This window comes from Numenius arquata, chromosome Z, assembly GCF_964106895.1.
Source record: "Numenius arquata chromosome Z, bNumArq3.hap1.1, whole genome shotgun sequence".
Taxonomy (NCBI): domain Eukaryota; kingdom Metazoa; phylum Chordata; class Aves; order Charadriiformes; family Scolopacidae; genus Numenius; species Numenius arquata.
In genome coordinates, this window is record NC_133616.1 from 85158062 (window position 1) to 85180274 (window position 22213).

The 22213-nt window shown below is 51.8% G+C and overlaps 1 protein-coding gene across 7 annotated transcripts in view; it reads right to left on the reverse strand.

Moving 5' to 3' along the window:
• The window catches only part of PAX5 (paired box 5), a 135546-nt gene that overhangs the window by 96933 nt on the left and 16400 nt on the right, over positions 1 to 22213 (reverse strand). The gene's annotated exons all lie outside the window — the stretch shown is intronic.

Consider the following 22213-nt stretch of genomic DNA (forward strand, 5'->3'; position numbering starts at 1 on the left):
AGGGCATTGGAGTGGGGGGTCTCTAGGGGTCCCTGCTGACCCCTGCCAGGCTGGGATTCTGTGAAACTCACCAAGCTCATGAAGTTCATGAAGCTCACCAAGCTCACCAAGCTCGCCACATAGAAGTGCCCACCCCATTGAGGATCTCAGCACAAGGAGACAGTGATCTTCCGAGTGACATAGGTTGTCATCCTGACCATCCCAAGCCATCAGCCTCCACCCAGCACCCTCAGGGAGCCATGGCCATGCCCATGGCTGCCAGCCCCACCACAGGGCAGGGCTCAGCCAAGGATGACAGCTCAAGGGAGTGAAGTGGGTTCTATGGGTTTCGCCATTGCTCTTCTGATGCAGTTTTATGTTCAAAAAGCAGCAAAACCGGTATCAGTGCTACCTCCCTCCCCGTTGGTGGGGAATTAGAAGCACAGAGAGTGAGGTCAAAAGGAACACGCTGCTCAGGGGGGAGTGGATGCCCCCAGCCCCCTCGCACATAGCAGGTACATGAATCCCCTGCAGATCCTGGGGCCTTGGGGGTCTCCGGGTGCCTGGACCAGCCCTGAGCAGCCAAAGCCCTCGGCCAGAGGCAACACAGAGTCAGAGTGGGCTTACCTTTCTGTGACTTCTGTAATGCTTAAGGGAGCTATAACTGTGGTAACTACATATATAAAATGTCATGACAAGTTTACTAACAAATGATTGCAAGAAACTGATTCTTTTGCTAATCTGTTTCTGTAAGCCACGTTCAGCAGCAAGCTGTGGAGACGTGCGCTTTATTTCATCTACTCACAGCTCAAAAATGCATTTTCAAATGGCTGTTGTAAGCTCCTTGAAGCTATTTTAACATAGTTTATACCTCTTTCCACACCATGCTACAACACATCCTTTCATCATTCCTTTCAAAAAATCATTTCTGGGTGTGCTTGAGCGACACGAACCAGAGCAGGCTGATGATGAAATTGTGCTCTGCCTGTCTTTGGAAATGCCAGACTGGCCTCTGGTTGTGACCAACTGGGAGAGGATTTACAGCTTGAAAAATACAGAGAGGCTGAAATCTGAGAGCAGAAGGAAAAGCAGTGGTAGGACGTGCAAATGCAGCCTGATAGGGTCTACGCAAAAAGGGTGACCACTTGGTACAATAACCCTGGGCAGTTGTTATCAGAGAATCACAGGATGGTTCGGGTGGGAAGGGACCTTAAAGCCCACCCAGTCCCACCCCCTGCCCTGGGCAGAGACACCTCCCACCAGAGCAGGTTGCTCCAAGCCCCCTCCAACCTGGCCTTGAACCCCGTCCAGGGATGGGGCAGCCACAGCTTCTCTGGGCAACCTGGGCCAGGCTCTCACCACCCTCACAGCAAAGAACTTCTTCCTCACATCTCATCTCAATCTCCCCTCTTCCAGTGTCAAACCCTTCCCCCTCCTCCTATGGCTCCCTTCCCTCATCAAGAGTCCCTCCCCAGGTTTCCTGGAGCCCCCCGTTAGCCCGGTGGAGGGAACTGGAGCAGGTAAGGGACCTCCAGGAGCCATTGGGACGTTGGCACATCAGCAGTGACTGTCACTGCACACCCCACCACAGTCACAGCATGTGTGGATCTGACAGAGACCACCAAGCCCCTGACCCTCCCCATGAACTGACATCTGATGAGAAAAATACAAGCTCTTCAATTGCCATCAATCAAAATTAATCTTTTCATGCAAGCTTAAAACAGCAAAGCAAAATTTCCACCTAACACCTGGAATACTTTGCAAAGCACTGTCTGGGAAACTTACTTGGAGAAAAATGGAAGTGGTGAAGAGCTCTCCCAAATCCCACCCACCTGATGAGCCAAACTTGGAAGCAGCAAGTGCAGAGCTGTGTCCCAGCAGGCTGACCACTGGCAAAGCCCGGGCAAGCTCTTCCCAGGGATTCTGTTAGAATCTGTTAACAGAATCTGCAGACGCCTCTTGTGCATAAATTAAACAAAGACTCATTTTACAAACTCAATAACTGTGGTCTTCAGCCTGGAAATGTGCATGCTTACTATGAAGCAAAGAAGGAGAAGGAGAAGGAGAAGGAGAAGGAGAAGGAGAAGGAGAAGGAGAAGGAGAAGGAGAAGGAGAAGGAGAAGGAGAAGGCACACAAGGAGCAGACAGCAGCCTCTGGCAGGCAGAGGGAGACCCTTTCATGGCAATATGGACACTCAGTGCCTCAGGGACACGGTTTAGTGATGGTTTTTGTTAGTGTTGCACTGATGGTTGGACCCAATGATCTGAAAGGTCCCTTCCAACCCAGACAATTCGATGATGTCGTGATTCAGTTGTCCTTTGCAGGTTCCTGTGCTGGGGGCAGCAGTGGGAGACGATCTCCAGCATGCGCGAGGGCACAGAAAGGTGGGTTAACTGCAGAGGCAGTTAAATGTCATATTTGTTTTTATCATCACTGGTTTAGCTTTCTAAATGTACTCATGATTCCGCACTCCTGCCTTTTTTAAGACTGCAGAACAGAAGAGGACAAAGAGCCAGCTGGTGACCCAAAGAAAATGACATCTCCCAGAATATGTTGGTATCTTACAGTTCTGCCTTAAGCGTTCTGATGCACTGGACACAGAACATAATTTATCAGCCAAGATTTGAGTTTTAAGGAAAAACAGTGTAGCTCTTTGTTAATTGCTGTAATTAATTAGTGTCATCTAAACATTAATTATTTATCCTGCAGTAAACTCAGCAATCACCAGTACAACTCCCTTGACACTATGCTTATCACACGGATGCCCTAATTAAGCAAGTACAGGAGAGTCTCCCCACATGAACTTCTACTACTTCAAAACCTCCTTTCACTCAGAGGGAGGCTGAGCGGGTCACTTTTTGGGCTGCAGCACAGGAATTCTGCCAACGACCTCTCACGCAGGCAAGCCTGTTCCTGCAGCCTCACTTGAGAGAAACACGCTGGGAACAGCCCCAATATGCCACCAGCTGAGATTGTCCTCTCCCTCGTGTCCGCACCAGTCTTCCTAAACTCACTTCACTTGTTCCCTTCCCATCTAATTGGGTAACTCCTCCAGCAGAGAAAAAAAAAAAATATATATTTATGTGTTTTTTTAATATATAAATTTCTTTTATATCTAGCTATATATAAAAGAAATCTATACATATAAAAATATATACATATATATATAGAAGGAATCTATATATCTAAATATATATACTTATAAATATTTACTTACAGATCTATGTTTTTTATATATATATATACAGCTAGAGCTTGGCAAATAACTTTTGAAGACTGCTGGATCTGAATGTCCCCTCTCTCTTCCCAACATCCAGCTGTTGGCAAACCAGTATTTTCTCAGAACCGGTAACAGTGGTCTGAGGGCGAAGGCCTGGCGCGGCAGACACAGCTCTTGCTGCTCTGGGGTCAATCGATGCTGCAGGGGCCAAGGGCAGGGGCCACGACTCTGGCCGAGCTGAAACTCTGCAGCGATGGGGAAATTTTCAAGGGTTTTTTTTCTTCTATAGGAAAATGTTGATTGACTGAAACTGAATCTTGTTCGCGAGCGAGATCACTTCTGAAGAACTGTGTGACACAGAGCCCTACTGGGGAAAATCCTGAACGTCTCAAGAGATCCCACCCTGAGACTTTCAAATGAAAGTTATTTTAGCTTTCCACTTCAAAAACATTTAAATATAAAGTAATCAGCTTATACAGAATCATAGAATCACAGAATCATTGAGATTGGAAAGATCATCGAGTCCAACCATCAATCCAGCACTGACAAACCCACCACTGACCCATGTCCCTCAGCACCACGTCTGCCCAGCTTTTAAATCCCTCCAGGGATGGCGACTCCACCACTGCCCTGGGCAGCCTCTGCCAAGGCTTCACAACCCTTTCTGTGAAGAAATGTTCCCTTATATCCAATCTAAACCTCCCCTGGTGCAGCTTGAGGTCATTTCCTCTTGTCCTATCACCTGTCTGTCTATATATCTATCTAAATAGCTGTAGAAGTGTTAAAAAATAAATAAGCCTTCACTCCTCGTGACTGATCAAGCCCCTTCTCACCCACCGTGTGCTCTCCCCAAGTGACCGAATTGCCACTCTGCACAACCAGGGCAACAGAACAAGTAGTTTAAAAAAATCAGTGTTTTGGGTGTAAGCAAATTCTTAAAATTATTTTCTAGAACTTGTTCAAGGCATGATTATTCTTCATTGTAATTCATAGCTTTTCTACTACTTTTCTACATTGCTACTCTTCATTGTAGCTTTTGTCTACAATGCTTTGCAAAACAATAAAATAAAAATTTTTAGGGGGAGTTGGCAGGCTTTAAGATAAATTAGTTTTGCTTAATCAAAACCTGAAAATATCTCCAACTTTGTACTTAGTGATGAACAACAAATAGCTAAGTAAAAGACAAGCACTTTTCCTGTAAATGTATTTACAGGTTCTCTAGGAGGAGTTCATTATAATTTTTCTTGGTTTTACTTCCCCAACTCTCTTCTTGACATCATTCCCTTTAGGAAGAAGGGAAGCACGCTACCTAAAACTTTTCCTCCTTACATACGTACACGTGCGTATGCGCAGACACTTACACATAGAATCATAGAATCATAGAATCGTCCAGGTTGGAAGAGACGCTTGGGATCATCGAGTCCAACCATCTACCCTACTCTACAAAGTTGTCCCCTATATCATATCCCCGAACACCACGTCTAAACATCTCTTAAACACATCCAGGGATGGTGACTCAACCACCTCCCTGGGCAGCCTCTTCCAATGCCCGACCACTCTTTCTGTGAAAAATTCTTTCCTAATGTTCAGTCTAAACCCACCCTGTTGGAGCTTGAAGCCATTCCCTCTTGTTCTGTCATCAGTTACCTGTGCGAAGAGACCAGCACCAACCTCTCTACAGTGTCCTTTCAAGTAGTTGAAGAGAGTGATGAGGTCTCCCCTCAGCCTCCTCTTCCTCATACTAAACAGTCCCAGCTCCTTCAACCGCTCTTCATATGATTTGTTTTCCAAAACATGACTGCGGATTCTTCACAAGACATGCTCTGCCAACCCCCCACCACCGTCCCACGCCCCAGCCAAAGCGAGTGCCCACACCACGGAAACATGCACCATTCACAAGAACAAGAGGTTTGCACCACTCCACCTCCAGGTGAAGTCTCCAAAAGAGACATTTTTTTTTTAGGGAAAAAAAGAAAAGAAAGAAAGAAAACTTGCAACGTGTGCTTCTAACCCTGCCACCACTGGGCTGCAGGCAAGAGGGCAGTGGCTGGGGTGAGGCAGTCATTACCCCCACCTCGTAGGAAACAAGGGGTCCCTCCACCAGCACCCGTCAAGGATCTCCCTCTCCCCATGGATGCTGTGGCCCGTATCCATCTGCCCGTAGCCCCAGATGGACCAGTGTTCACCCCACTGCCATCGCTGGGATGAACCAGGAGCTTGCCCCAGTGCCCTGAGCCCAGCATCGTCCCCAGTTGCCCCTGAGTGCCAGCCAAGACCCCCATCACCACTGGCTCCCATCGACCACAGGCCACAGAGAAGGTGCCATCACCCAAGGGCTGCCCACCGGTCTCCCCCACGCCACCGGAACGCGGGCACTGGTCGTTACCATCACACACTCGATTGTTCTCAGCGGTGCTCCAGCAAATAAAGCCATTAATTATGGTCTCTTCCTCAGCCGCCGTCGGCTGGGGCGGCAATCAATGTGCAACCCCTCATTGCCTGCTCTCGGGGAGCGGAGACAGATGCCATAAAAATGATGCGCAGCCCCGCGCTGAGCCCCGGCACAGGCTGTGCCCAGGAGTGGCTGCCGTGCCGCTGCGACATGCCACCCCCTATTTATTTGGCCTGCCGCAGCCATGGGGGAAGGCATTCCACCAGGCGATTATTTTTATCTTATAACGTCAATTTACTTATACTGATTGGCTTCCTGCCGCCAAATATCAATTAAATTGCAAATGCCTGCTGAAGCTTATTTTCTGTCTCTTTCTCTTTCCCCCCATCTCCCTTCCTCCTTCTTTCTCCCCTTCTTTTTCTCAAAGAGAGAGAGAGAGAGGGAGAGAGACAACCCTATGTTCGAACATAATTTAATTTATTTCCCTTTCCATATCTCAAAGGAAAATCTATATCTCCCCCTGGAAGGCCATTTGCCCTCTGTTATTGGGAGCTGAGGTATCACAGCACTGGGCAATTTGTTTCAACCGACTATCGGCAGCCCATCAGGACTCCTCGGGACCTCTGCCATCTCCGTGCAATTGTACCTGGTATTGCCATTTGTGATTTGTTTTTAATAGCCACCAGTGACCACCCGGTAGCTGCGTTTTGGCTCTCACACATCGTGGCCACCCGGCTCCCTCCTGCGGCGCCCACAGTGCTCATCAGCAGCCGACGGCCATCTCCACTTGTCCCGCTGTGTGGGTGCTGCTCCCCAACAGCTCCGTTTCAGGAGGTGACGGGGTGACCAGAGCTGCTGGAGGTTATAAAGCTGCTCCTGTGACAAACGCCACATGAGAGGGCTGTGACACATGGCGAGCATGCCTGGGGACGGGGATGGGGACGGGGACAGGGATGGGGTCTGTTCACCACCCCTTCCCCAGCACAGCAGCCCTGGGTCTTCTCTCACCTGGAGAAAGGTCCAAGCAAGACATGGCACCTGCTGGTGCTTATGTGCCAACACAATGCGTGAGACATCTTCCCCTCACTGCTGTGACCTTCCAGAAGTGGTGATTCCACTGGCACAAGACCCCAAAACACCTCACTTCACAAGCAAACTCGCACCCCACCACCATGTCCTACCACACCCCTGCCCATGCCCACATCAGGGAGACCAACTCACAATGTTGGGGTCAGAGGGCTGGCAGAGGAGAATCAGTGACAAAAATGAATGTCCCCGGCAGCCTGAGGCCAACAGCCACGGTGGGATCTGGAGGGTGCCCAGGGAGGTAAAGCAGAGCAGAAAAGTGACCAGGGGAACACTAACCAGCATTGATGAGGCGAGGTCTCTCAGGTGCTGGAGAGCACTCAATCCATGGGCACAATGAAGGACCAAACCCCACCTGCCCTGCAATGCCCATGCCGCCTTCAGCTCCTCATCAGGGAAAAGCAGGGGAGAGCAAAAGCCCATCAAAACAGTCCAAGAAAATCAGTTACAACCTCTGTGGACACAGAGGGAGCCCTTGCTCAGGTGTGTCCGTCACTCCGAGCTGAGCATACACGCTCGGCCCATGAGTGGTTGGGGAGGATGGGGCTGAGGAACAACATGAGAACAAATGCATCCCCATGCACGCATGCTCCTCCCGCTGAGGACCAAAGAGAACAGATCCCATCAGCCCGAAAGCAGACTTGTCAAGCCACCGTGTGAGGAGATGCTGGCCAGGACACCCTTCCTGCGAGCAGGCAGGAGACATCCCACCGCGGCTGCCCCCAACAGGGTCCTCCAAGGGCAGGATGGGCTCCCTGGAATACACCAGGATGTGCTGGCACAGCCCCGTGCTCGTCAGGGGTGGCCCTGAACTGGGGCTCCACAAACCTGATTTCCTTGGCTCTTCCACAGCGCCTGCTTTGGACAGAAACCACATGGGTTTAGCTAAGGCCGGTTTAAAAAATCTGGGCCTGTGTATTTGAATGAAACGTTCAGAAAGCAAGAGAACATGCTACAAGGAACGCACACATCTACTTACACCTTTCTAGATCTATCTATACACATATATACTATATGTCTACGCCTGCATAGTGACCATCTATAACCCATCTGCCCATCCTATGTGGAGATGTTCATAAAAGAAATATCAAGGGTAATAAGAAAGACCTCTGCACCTTTTGCAATGGTGATTATTGACTGGTTTGTTCAGAGCCTGATGGAGATAGCGTGATTGCCTGGGATGTACCTTGCAGGTTTCTAAACAGAAGGCTCCAGAATCAATTTTGTGGTAACTGGTTAGATGTGACCAGCTTACAAACTCAGCGTGGGCGTCAGGAAGCAAATTCAAGCAGCACCATTACTTTTTTTTAAATCCAGAGGTGAGGAAAGCCTCCCAGCTGGGAGAGCCACAGGATGGAACAGAGATTAATGATTTTGGCTGGTTTTCGTCTCCAAGGTGACAAATGGGTGCACAGCAAGCGTGGTGCCATGGCTAGTGGTGTAAGGCAATGATGAAGCTCACAGCTTGCACAGGAAGATTTGTGTCTCTCCCAAAGCGAGGACAGCACCAGGAGCTTCAGCAGAGCTAGGTCCACTTGGCCGGTGACCACCACTCCCACCACTGCCCGAGGGACCTGCTCTGCATGGCGGCGAAAGGCAGCCCCCAACCCGTGCCCGCTGCCCTGAGGATCTGCCCAGCTTCGCCCACCTGCCCACCGCTGCCACCACGCCAGGTCCTCCCACCGTGTCCACAGCTCAGGGAAGCGCTGGTCTGCAGGAGAGGGCCTGAGGGTGGGAGAGAGGACGAGAGCATCCCAGGAAGCATAGCAAGAACTTGTCCTTGGTGGTCACCATCTCCCACCGCAGCAGTGGTCCAGGGAACCACATGGGTATCCCAATGACAAACAAATTTTCCACTCACGGAGTGTAGATTTAAACTAGATATAAGGAATACTTTTTTTACACAGAGGATGGTGAGACACTGGCCCAGGTTGCCCAAAGAGGTTGTGGTTGTCCCATCCCTGGAAACATTTCAGGTCAGGTTGGTTGGGGCTCTGAGCAACCTGCTCTAGTTGAAGACGTCCCTGCTTATGACAGGGGCTTGGACTAGATGGCCTTTAAAGGCCCCTTCCCACCCAAACTATTCTGTGATTCTATGACAAGTGGCACCAGTTTCATACTCAGGAGCCAAGTCACTGACTCGACGGCTCTGTTTTCACCCACAACATCCTAGGAGGGAGCAAGCTCGGGAGCTTACTTTGTCTGCGAAGAGGCTCTGGAAGGGTGACCTGGCAAACGGGAACAAGACCAAGAGGTCCCAGAGGTTGATGCTCATTTCACAATCCGGACACTAACTTCCCAGGACTGATTTCTCAGCATTCCCACACTCTGACCTCCCTCTTTAAGGGAAACTGACCCACCAAGGTGCTGTGGTGGTGAATCCATCAGGCACCAAACGCCTCTGCAACAAGGACCACATGGGTGTAAAAGAGGGAGAATGGTTATACTGAAGAGTTACTCAAATTCAAAACTCAATGCCACACACCTAAACAGTTCCAAAACCAAACTTCCTTGGATTCAGGCACATCTATAATTATGTTCCTCCCACCCTGGACCACCGGCGCCAGGGCTTGGCCGCTCTCCCCATTGACAGCCAAGGCCATGAGGGATGTGGACCCTCCTCTGTCCCCCTGCCTCTGGCTGGTTCTGCTGTGTCACAAAACCTCACTCTTCCAGAAATGCCACCTCCTGCATCCTCCTGCCAGGAAGGAAACCTGGATGAGAACAAGGAGAGAATGAGGGAGCCAGTTCTCAGGGAAGCAACTGGAAAACCAGGGAATCAGAAGAGGAAAAACCCGCTACATGACCATTTCTTATTAGTCGACCTACAGAAAAAAAAAAAAAGTCAGGCACTGTCAAGCATGAAATCTTATTGGGACAATAGAGATGGAATTGCCACTGCTGACAGTAATGTTTACAAGAGCATCATGTGTCGATGCCGCACAGCATGAAACCAGCAGCCCCATCTAGCTCTGCGAGTTGTAACAAGAGACAAAATGTCCCATTTGGGACAGGTAGAAATTGTACCACCAAAAATAACCGCTCAGGTGTAAAATCCATTACAGGCGGGTGGGAGGAAATACAGAGGAGCGCTGTTGACACGGCGGTAGGCTACTGAGCTCTCTCCAACCAGAGAAGCCGGTGAACATGTTCTCTGAGGCAGGGAGACGACTTGACAGCTGGTTTGGGGGCTTTCATTTGACCCCAGACAACAAGGGGCTGAGCAGAGGGAGGAGGAACATGCCTGCCCCCACAGTGCTAGAGTCCGACCCCAAACCAGTGGGCATTGCTGAAGGGTTTCCAGTTAACACAGAAGGTATCGCACCAGCTTTGACTCCTTACATCAGGCCATCAAGAAATCAGTACCACATCTGAAGGATCTGAATTTCTTAAAAGACCCCCACCAAAATCTGTCTGACTCAAAGGAACCATATTGAGGGTAGCCAGGCAGATGCAGCCCACCATGCCCTACACAACTGCTCATTATGAGACCTTCCAAATGAAGAACAACCTGATATGCAAGTGACCCAGAGACAGCAGCTACAGCAAATTATAATCCAAGGAAAGCGACTCCAGAAGTAATACCTTGACCACAAAGCCGAACAGTAATGGCTCAGAATTAAAAGGTGTTGGGGCTGAAGCCTGTTTAGTCGATAAAGATGTTCTGGTGTCTTCACTTGAAATGCTCAACCACCACGAAGCCTTTGATGTGCGCACTTGTGCACCAGCCATCTCACAGCTTCTGTGCCTCCTCTCTCTCATGACACACCAAAACAGGCCAAGAAGAGCTGTGTCCTGGCTGTCAGATGTAGTGTGGAGGAGACACCAGCTCACACAAGCTGCTGCAGGGCAAAAGCCCACCAGGCAAAACCCAGCATCCCACCAGTTACTGCTGCAACCAGGAGAAACTGAGCTCTGCCTTATGAGATGGCCACCACTCAACCGAAGCTGTTCTTCCAGATGTCTCCTCACCGCAAGTTTGCTTTTTAGATTGCATTCTTCATTTTTTTGACTAAAATTAATGTAACTTGTGTAAATCATCTGAAAGAAGCACCTTCCCTCTGTGACGCCTTTATTTCCCACCAGAACAGCATCCCTACAGCACTTGGCCTGCTCTGCTCATAACCATCCCTGACATTCAGTCCTACAAGGGACACCTTTTCTCTGGCTCTGTGTCTGTTTGCAGGATGTTGGAGGACCAAGTGATGGGGCTGCAGAAAGTTTCTGAACAAACAAAGCGCTGCCAAGGGCCGCACATCCCTACCCAGCCTGTGACCAAAGACACTCAGGGAGAAGTAGATGCAGCCTTCAGCCCTTCCACTGCTTTGGCACCCAGTACACAGCTGCACAGAAGCCATTTTCTGAAGATGAAGTGTCCATGTGATGAGAAAGCCACCACATTTTGATGATGTTAATACCTCACACATTTTCAGTACCCTGACCCCTGCTGTAGACATGACTTTTGCCATGCTCCAAATCAGCCAAATCAGTGTCCAGGAGATTTTAACTGGATTTCCCACCAACATGGGGTCTGGGGAGGCACCTCAGCTAAAGATCCTTGGGTTCCAAGCTCCACCTGCAGCATGGAACTTCAGCAGTGAAGCAAAATCAGTCCCATGCTGGAACCGTAACCTTAAAGTAATTACCGCAAGTATACCTTAACCACAACTATCTCTCAGCAGATTCTCAGAGGAGATAAAACATGGGAAAACTCCACACTCAAGTTTTCTGACATCTGCCAGAAGAAAAGACATCGGTTGCTTTCAGAAGTTTGACTTCAGAAGTTCAGTTCGACTACTCTTCCCATCTCTGAAGTCATGGGCATCTACGTGGATGGTCACTGCCCCAGAAGCAAGAACACACAACGAGGAAGGAGCTGTGCAGGCACCTCCATAAGCACACCAGACCCTACAGATGAGGTTCATGAAGAAAACAGAGAAAGCAAAGGCTGTGGCTCTGAAACTGACTCCAAGGAAAAGTTTTTGCAAAGATGCTCCAGAATTATTGTGGGGTGTGTCAGCGCGAGTGCTGGGATTGTCCTTGTCATGATAGGAGAGCTGGAGTGCAGGGAACAAAACCTCAGACCACCCAGGGCAACTACACAGAGATACAGACTGGAAAAAAGCCTGGCTGAATATGAAGTGGGGAAATAAGTTGAAATTTTTCTTCTTGTGGAAGTTCAGCAAGTCATCAGTGGAATACTTCAGCTATCAGACAAATATACGTGTTATTATCGGGGCAGGTGGGGACATGTATCCCTGGATTTTCCCAATGAGGTCTTCTTTTTCCATCTCAAACTCTGCATAAGCAAAAAAAAAAAAAAAAAGAATAACAAGAGGTATTTGGCTATCCATGCAGCACCTCTGGATGTCCTGCTGACTGCTGATGCTGCTGCTCCACCTGGGCTGCCGGACACTGGGGAGCCCAGACATGATGGGCACACAGAGGGTGCTGGTGGTGGCCCAGGTGACACCGGGCATGCAGAGGACCCAGGCACCATGGGCGGATGGCACGTCTGTGCCCTGCGCACACCGGCGGCACTGGGACCACCGTGTGCCAAAAAGGGCATCGTCCCCTGTTTCCATCTGCAGTTCCAGGGCAGAACAAGCCCTGCCCCAGGGGTTTGGGCTCCAACCCAGCACATGGCAAGTAAAACGCTGTCCTTGGCAAGTACCACGGCTCTCTCCAAGCCTTGTGTGTCCTGGTCACTCCACCACGACAAACTCATGAAGGTGCTCTTCTTGGCTTAGACACACCCAGACAACACAGACATCCTGCGGGTACGAGTCCGGTACCTCTGCACAGCCCCTATGACCCACCGCTCATGTAATTAGTTAAAAACCACACAGAGCGCCAAATGCAGCCACCAAGCCTGGTGCAAATCACCCCACAGCCTGTGCTGCGTTTCCTTCCAATGTTTGTTGTGTAACGTGATGGATTTCTAAATCATGGGACTGTTCTACAAACGCCAGGAGAGGCCAAAATGGGCAGGATTCAGTCAATAATGTGCAACCACCTCCAGCATTGGCACAAAGAGTAGACACAAAGGCCATGGCTGGAAAAGCTGAATTGGGAGAAAACCTCCAGCCTCAGGACACCCCCATTTTCTGCATCTGACTGATTTTGCCCTGTCTGCTTACCAGGAGCTTCCCCATTGGCAACAACAGCAATGGCAGTTTAAAATATTAACTCTGGCTCTTCCCAAAACACCAACAGAAAAAGTGTTTTTTCCACTCTCATTCAGGACTCCAGGAGTTTGCTATTTCAGCCAAGAAAAGAACTCTGACTTAAAAATCCCAGCAAGTGTGAATCAAATCTTGCACCAGCTGTGACAGAAGCAGCTTCCAGTCCTACGTGACGATCCTGGTACCAGCAATGGGCTTTGTGCATCCATGGAGAAATCAGCCAACCTGCCTCTGCCCACTGGAAAACCCGGGTTACTGTTGCCCTGGGAAGAGGAGCAGAGGCAGGAGGTGGGATTGAGACCCACGGGCACAAATGGAGAGTGCAGAGTGAGCATGAGGCAATGGAGAAGTCGTTACCATTTCCAAGCCCGACACAGAAATACGTGACGCTCTGGGAGCTCCAGCTACCACAGAAGTGCCAAATCATTCCCTAATGCTTTGGCATCAGACCTTTCCTGTGGGAACAACCCCTGCTTCTCTCCAGGCACCGTCCCCAACTGGCCAAATCTCTCTCTTTGAGGGCAAACACACGCGGAGCTGGCGCAGCCCCCAGAGCTCCCCTTACGCACCTGAAATTGAAGGGTTTATTTTACCAGTGTGGAAGCATTCTGACAGACCTGAGCAACGCGGCTCTTCACACAGGGAAAAAAGGGGAAAATCAAGCATCACATGAAGCGTGCGACCCTGCTCTCGAGGGAGGAACACCTCACTCAAGGGCATCATTTGAAAAGAACGTCACCAAAAATACCCGGGTACCCCAACAAAAACCCAAACAACAATCTTTTCCTGGTTTTGTTCTTCAGTCCTCTCAGAGACCGCGATCATCATCACGTGGAAAGCTAATTGTGAAATTCTGTCAATAATATAATATACCCATACTAAGACAAAACTTTAATCACCTCTCTCTGTATGTGTCTGTAGGTGCCAGACACATTAGAGGTACGTACACGCAGGTTCTGTATAGACACATACCTACGCACACGCACAGTAACAGCCCCTCAGTATTTCCTCCTCTCCGGATGCTACCAATTTCTCAATATAAAATCAGAATGATTCACCTTGCTCATGACCTTTCTATTTTATTTTGTATTAGCATTTATACCAAGCATCCACCAACGCTGACAACTCCTACTTTTCCACGAAAACTGCTTTTTCTTTGGAAAATGCGTTCCTGCAAAAGCACCCTGGCCAGCCCTGGTGCTGGCACCATCAGGACGATCTGACAAGGCATCTACCCCTAAACCAGATTTTAGCTAAACATGTATGAAGAGGTTATTCCTTGAAAAGCATCTAGTGCTCGACAGCTCCTGATGAGAACAGCTGGAGCTACAGCAGGGCTGTGAGGAGCAGTGGAAGCCGGGGCTTTTCATTAACATAGCGCCGGGAAAATCCCCGCTCCGCCGAAGCCAGTGGTGAAGCGGCAGGGCTTCACCCTGGTGCGGGAGGAGAGCTCTCTTGAAAATAGGGGCCCCAGGGACCGCATTAGGAGGAAAGTGACAAACACGTTTGACGTGCGCACACGACAGCCGGTAACCCGCTGGCTCGGAAAGGGCAGCTGTGACGGCGGGGAGTTCTCCTGCGCTGAGCTGTGAAGGCAAAAAACCACCCACGGGTGAGCACCACCGACAGCCCATCCCTCCAAACGCCTCAGGGATGAGGGCATGGGGATGTCCACCCGGGGGACAGCTGCCTCCAGCCACTGCCATCCACCCAGCTGTACCCCACATCCACAGGGACCCCAAAGAGGTCCCAGGTACCCCAGAGCACAGGGATGCGGGCAGCCCCTGGTGTTCTGCATCTCAGGATGTCGCAGGGAAGCACAAGGGGGGTTGTAAGAGCGTGGGATGCTCCCGCTGTCCTACAGAGCTGGAAGGATTTGTCCCAGCCATGGATGGAGGACCTCAGCCCTCAGGCCCCATCACCCGGCTGGGCAGAGGTTGGTCCTTCCCTCCCCAGACACACCGTCCTGCCTCAGTGGCCCCAACAGGAACACATCACCCTCAAACATCAGAGAAGCTCGATTTGGGTACTGAAGTGACTTTTTGTTTCATTTTCATGAATTCAGATGTGCAGAACTTTCTCAGAGGGCCAGATTACACCATTTTAACACTGCCATAGATGAGAGCTGAACTGACCCACATTTATTCATTTTTCTCTAGAATTTCATAAGGAACGACAAAATACTCTTTTTCTCCCGAAGAGAAACCCTGTGCCAGCTGAACTCCACTTGTTAATATCCAGAATGGCCGACTCAGTGCCAATAACACCACGGATGGAGGGTGACTCTTGGGAACACCCAAGGGTTTTAGTCTCGTGCTGTGGGGGAGTCAAACTCCTCCTCCAGACACCAACCACCATCCACGGGTGACACCGTCACTGGTGGTGTCAAACCACCACCATTCGTGGGTGCCACCACCATCCCTGGTGGTGTCAAACCAGCACCATCCACAGGCAACACCATCCCTGCTCATGTCAAACCAGCAGCATCCACAGGTGCCAGTGTCAAACCACCAGCACGGCCAGAGGCTGCTGCCACTTCAGCATGTTCAGGATGCCCTGTGTAAGGTGCACAAAAGGCAAATGCAAAGACTGAAGCAAAGCCCCCATGTTGTGGGAAATTCTATGCAAGGACTCAGGAAAAAAGCTTTCAATGAAATTAAAAAACTGAAACCTCCATCAAGCCATAGATTGCATTGGAATAGCACAGAAGAAGCCATCGCTGCCACGTAAGTAGGAAAGTTCAGATCAAGCTGTGTTTGAAAGGATGATTTCAGTGTCCATCTGGTGAGGGAAAACGGTCTCTTTCGAGGAGCTAATGAACCGACGGGACAAACGGCTCACCCCGCTCCGCAACACCGGGAAAGGATCCCTGAATGCAGAGGACAGTCTGCATCAGCAGGAGAAATTCAAATCAGTACCTGCTGACCCTGCGAAACCTCACTCCCTTCAAAGGCTCCATCTCATTATCGTCACTGGAGTTATCCCAGGAGTAAAGACAACTCCAGTGAGTAAGCACTGCTGAAGTGGGGATGGAAATTATCAAACTCCAGCACTTCCCCGGGACTCCGGAGGGGGGTTCTTTCTCTTTAACCTCTGCTTGGACCTGGGTGATTCCCCCTGCCTCACCTGACTGCCTGCAATATGACAGTTCGGTTTCTGGGGGGTTTTATACACTTTTCCGCCGCCTCTTTCTGGCCGCCGCTGACTCGGCAGCAGGGTCTGTGCCCGCATCCCCCTGTGCTGCGGGTAGGCATCGCCCCTGGTGTGGGACAGCCTGGGGGGATGGCCAGTGCCCCTCTCTATCTGCTCGGGGTCCCTCCAGGTACTCCCACTCATCACTGCCTGGACCTACAGTTCAACACTTCGGCATCATAAAGTTCAAGTTTGTATTGGCAGGTGACTTTTTTCTCCCCATAACCTCCTGCTTTTTCCCCTCACAGTCTCTGTTTTTGACTGTTTCCCTTGTGGTTCAGATCCCCAAAGGCTTCAGTCCTTTGCACGTCACTTGCACGGTGCAGAAGACCCCAAGGAGGAGCTGGAGAGGACAATATCAAATCCCACCACATGCTGTTGGGCTCAGGTCCTCATCTGGGGTGAGAGGAGTTATAGGGACTTGTGCCAACACAGGACCTGGTCGGTGGTCATCTTCTGCACTGAACCATCACCCACTGCCTGCAGAGCGTATTTTCCTCCTGCCGATGCCCCGGTGCGTGGACGGGCAGCACAAACACGTCTGTGGGCTCCTTCCCCTCCCAAACTCCCACCCCAGCCACTGCCCAGTGCCCTGCAGTCCCCGCAGCACCGTGACCCCTCGCTCAGCGCATCCTCACTGACAGGGATGCTCAACCCACCAGGCCAAAAGTGCTTAAACCTACTCAGGAAACCCCAAGAAGTAAGTCTGGGATAGGAGGAGATCCCAGCCCCTGCTCAGGAGAGGAGAGAGCTTCTACACCAGAGCAGTATCTCACCAGAGTTGTCCCAGGACAAGCTGTACCCCAAGAGCAACCACAAATCCAGGAGGACACAGGTCCCCTGCTAGCACCAGTGGCCAGGAAGAGGGTCCCATGAGTGGCCAGACCAGCCCCATGTTCCAGCCCTCAGAGACAAAAGAATAAAGATCCTCCATTGCCAGGGAAGCTGCAATGAGATCTACTTTGTGGTTATGAAGACTTGGAAAGCCGTGGCTGGAAAGGGGGGTGTACACGCTCATGACTAACCCTGTGGCTGGCTGGGGTCTCCATACAACCCCTCCAGGTGAGCCACAGGCAGATCTCACCACTGAGGGCTTCAAGCCCCATGGAACGGTGCTCAGCGAGGAGGTGGGAGCTCCCTGCTGGCAGGAGGGGTGGGGGGCACAGGAAGGTCAGTGGGACCAAAAGGGCAGAACAGGCAGACATTTGTCTCCACCGCAAGAAGACAGAGCAGCAGGATGTCCCTGGACACGACTCATGGGCCGCATGAACACACTACAGATGACGGGGCAGAGCTTAGATGGGGACAGGGCTGTGGACATCGCACTCAACCATGCTCAGCAAAGCCAGGTACCAGCAGTGGTTCTGGAGTTTAAAGAAGTGTTGCTAAACCAAAGGGGAACACTTTACAGCCTTCACAGCAATCTCCTAGAGTGGATGCCCTGGAAGCTGCATTGTCCCTCAGCCACAGGAGGAGGTGAGAGAAGACCCTGGCAGCATCTCCTCAGCATCGTGCTCCCTTTTGGGGCTGCTGACCGCCTGCCATGCGGCCTCTGAGGCATTTGCACCCCCAACCATGCAGGTCTCTGCCAAGCTGAGAGTGCAGCTTCTTGTTCCCATCCCACCGGAAAAACGCAGTTCACTGGCCTTATACAGAGGAGAGATGCAAAATGCAGAAATGTTGTCGGTGTTATTAGTCCTCGCTGGTGTTTAGTCATTCTTGCTGTGCTTGCTTTGCTTTTCCTGGTCTCCTCCCACCCCTGGATGTGTCACCAACTCGGTGAGCCCGTGTCCGCGTTTGTCAGTGCAGAGCTCTCAGAGGTGGGGGTCTCCTGCAGCCGGTGCCGACGGAGACGTGCCCATCAGCACTGGTTGGATGCCCAGACGTGCCCACCCTGGGGCATCCCCACGTGAAAACATCCTGATCCCAACAGTGGGTGGTCTTATGAGGTGGTGGGCTGCACCCACCCCCTGATTCTTCTCATTCCTGTTAGCATCCCTGCCCCTCGTGGGGGCTGATCTTCCCAGAGAGAAGGCTGGGACCCAAACGCCTTTAAAAACACCGACTCTGTGTTTAAAGGAAATCCATTTTTCAAAGAGTTCAGTTGAGAAAACAAAGCACAAGCACCTGCATCGTCGCACCAGATGCTGACAGCAACACAGGGTTATGGCTGGTGAGAATGGAAACAAGACAACGTGTACGAGTGAAGGTCTCTGGCTACGCTGGTTTCAATTCCCCAAATGCCTCCGCCGCTGGGAAGACTCTGTATGGGCAGATCTGAAATACAGTCTGTGCAGCTGGTCAGGTGCAGGTACTTAAATCTGCAGCCAGAAGGGGTGGGTGGGCAGCAGAGACCCTCATCCCACGCAGAGGTGTCCAGCTTGGTGCTGCCGCCCTGCTTCTGACGGTGCGTCCTGGCGGGGGCCAGCAGCGTGCAGTGGGGTGCTCATCGCCTCACAGAGCCCTTTGCTCTACCCACCTGCATCTACAGGAGGGAGGAAAACAGCCCGGCTGGTCTAGCACAGCCTGTGTCCCTGCCAGGAAACCCCCTCGCCCACTGCACCCTCACAGCAGCAGCAGCAGCGAGTGATGTTCCCTGTGCCGACCGCTGTGAGGGGGACATCAGCTTGCACACCCCAAAATCATGCCAGGATGGTGCTGACCACAGCAGGACGGGCCAGACAAAGCTTGTGCCTGTGCACCAGCGGTGTGATACAGCATCAGTGACACAACAGCCATCCTGGGCTTACAGAGAAACCTCTGCCTGAAAACAGATATCAGCCTGGCTTGGCTGCTCCTCGTGTTCACAAACTGCCCCTTTTACCTGCCAGTATCAGAGATTTCTGTGTGTTTCAGTGTCAGAAGTGAGGTCATGAGCATATTTCTGCAGCAGGGTTGTGGATCTCAGACTGGGCTAAGCTGCTAAAAGCATGCGAATGTCCAGGGATGCAGAATCAGGTGGCTGGTAGAAGACAAACAACCAGGCAGGCAGTTCACCATCAGAATACACAGTATTCGCTCCAGAGGTCTTCCTTCCCACATAGGGAAACGGTTTTGCACAAAGCGAGGAAGAGGCATGAGAAAGGAGATGCACATAATCCTTCCAACCTCTGCTCACAAATCCACCAGGAGCCGGGCACATCCCTCTGCGGGGCTACGGGGACCGAGCCTCTTCCCCCAGCCCAAGCTGAGCACCCGGCAGCTGCCGGAGGCACAACTCCTGTATGGAGGAGCTGCTCAGAGCGGGCAGCTCGAGCCCTCCATGGACTGGCAGGGCAAGCAGAGGGCTCTGCACCAGCACAACGGTTCTCCTCCACTGAGATTGTCCAAGGGGCAGTGGACACTTGTGGATGGGGCAGCAGACACAGGGTGGGCTCCCGTGGAAGCAGGGGTCCTGGGCTTTGTTGTGCTCTGAAGGAGAGACACTGCTCTCCTGTGGAGACGGCACCAGCTCTGGAGGAGACCTTGTGCCATGTTCCAACCCCCAGGCATATGTGCCTGCTCTAGGATCTCAGCTGGGATGGCAAGAACATGCCAGGAGCATCCCCCTGTTGCGTTCCAGCCCTTCTGCTGGCTCTCCTGCACCAGCAGAGCTCTGCAGCACAGGATGGAAACCAGGGAAAGGGGAGAGAGGGGCGAAGGGAGAAGGAGGTGTGGGCTCTGCCTTGCTGTGCTTTGACCCTTCCTCCCCTTCATGGGACCTCAGGGCCCCCTCCAGAGCACTTGCAGCCCAGTGACTCCCTGTCACCATCTCTGCCCGGACTTGTGTGCCTGCTGGGGACACAGCTACCTTTCGCCCTCCTCTTGCTGCTCATGAAGGATTATTGAACCCCAAAGCTCAGAGACCTTTGACTTTCAGACAGGGGATGCTCAGCGCTCCCCAGAAACGCCCACTCTGCCACGTGTCCCATCACGGGGCCACCACCAGCCACCCGACCAGCCGTAGGCAGCATGGGGAAACCCGTCCCTGCCCCACTGCCGGCTGGGAACACCGGACGGAGCATCCCGCCCGCTCGGGGTCTTGCTGTCCACCTCCGGCTTCCCCAAAACACACCCTGTTTGCTCAAAGGCAGCACAGCGGGATTGTCCCACACATCCCTGCCACCCATCTGCTTCTCGACAGCTTCTCCCTGGGGGGAAAGCTGTGGGGCCAGGAGAAGGTGCCACCACAGAACTCGGAAGAGGCAAAACAGCGAGATCGCCACCCAACAGCCCCTTCTCTCTGCCTCGTCACCAACAGCCTGCTCCCCGTGTCAGTCTCCGGTAGCGTGTCCTTTAACCACAAGTGAAAGCAGCCGATCCCCTGCAAAGACACATCTGCTCCGAGTCCATATTACAAGGGGAAAAAAAAATGACACCTTCAGCTATATAAACCAATAAAGACTGTCTGATTTGGTTTGCCCCTGTTGCTCGCCAGCAAGCTCCCCACTGGGTTAAAGACTGGTGACATCTGCTAAAAAATATAAATGTCAAGAGTGAGGCAAACAAACCCGGGTAATGAATCACAGCGAGCGCTTGGTGCCGCTGAAGCCAGAGGGGAGAGTCCACCCCGCTCTGATGCCGGCATCACTGGGCCAGCACGGCGGCTCCAGCTCCGGGAGAGGTACCTAGGGAGGTGAGGCCGGGCACACCTCGCAGAGGACACTGAGACACGGGGCAATGCGGCGAAGGGCAGGGTGCGAGAGGCTCCTCGCCGAGGTGGTCTCTCCCCGGCTCTCTGAAGCGGGGAAATGGCAAAGTTAACTCTGCCCCCTTGTGCATCCGCATCATGATACAGGTCATAATTAGAAGGTGACACACTTCTCTGCCTTAGAGGCCAGCATCCACGATCCACCTCCACCGTGGAGCCTCCGGATGCCTCCGTGGGCAGTTCGCGCCCACCCGTGCAGAGGGACCTTGTCCTGAGCAGGACGGGGAGGGTCACGGAAGCTCCCCTCGAACAAAGAGGCTGGAATATCTGCTTATGCCTCTCTGAATCTGCAGACCCGAGCCTACTCTAAAAGCAGCTCAAACGCTCTGCTGAGGACAGCATTCCTGTCCAGCTTACAAGCTCTAAAGTCATGACTCATCCCGTCAAAATGAAGGGGGCTTGTTTTAGAAACCATGTGCTCTCTTCTAAAAATGAACTGGCAAAAGGTGGGGAATTTCTCAGCTCTGCTTCTGATATTTGCAAGGAAACATTTAATTATTTTCTTTGTGATTTCAGAAGCTTCTCGTTTCTTAGCCAGAGTCTTCTCCCGGCTTAAACCAGAAATTTCTGTAATCACGGGCGCCCAGGAGCCGGTGCTCCAGGACAGGGCTGTAGCAGAGCTGCGCAGTTTCAGCACAGACGGCCTCTCTCCTGGCGCGGCTGGTAAAACACAGAATTTCTACCCTACTTGCCCTAATGCCTGTTTATCCGTGCAGTTGCAGCCTTGATTTAGAAAAAAACATCAGACGGACAATCACAGAGTTAACTAACAGCATATTCAGCAGGTACCTGAACTCGGGGAGTTTTATACCCCCACCATCAGACCAGTCCCCACGTGGCTGGAATTGGCCCCAAAAGCCCCTTGCAGTTTTTTCCCCACTTTCAGTAAACCAAGCACTAGTCCGCGAGCGGGCCAGGCATTTCCACCAGCGCATCTGCAGACACTCGACCCCGTTTGTGCCGCTTCTCACCTGATTTTAGCCGAGGGCCCCCAGCGCACCAGCAGCCCCCCTCCTCCAGGTGTCCCCTGCAGCCAGGACCTCAGCATCACCCCTCAGCTCTGGGTCCCCTCCCAGAGTCCTGGCCTCGGCTCCTCTCTTAAGTTCTTACTGAACGAGAGGGAACCTCCAGATCAAAGGCACTTCCATAAAACACCAGCTCAGAATTTCTCCTCTTCCCTTCCCCTCTCTCCTCAGCATCCTTCCCTCCAAAGCAGTGTTTTCATTAGGAAGATGCCCAGCATGCAGAATGCCCAGGACCATACACCCAGCATCAGATCTGAGGAGTGATGGCAATGCCCAACCCCAACCAGAACGTGCTCATTTCCAATCCTCCCGCGTCAGCAAAAGCCCCCGGCACTGGGGGGACCTGCAAAGATGCAGCATGGCAGACAGCTCTGCCATTAATTTTCTGTCTCTTTGTGTTAGGGACACCCTCCTGACATCTTTTCATTTCAGGTAGTCACAGA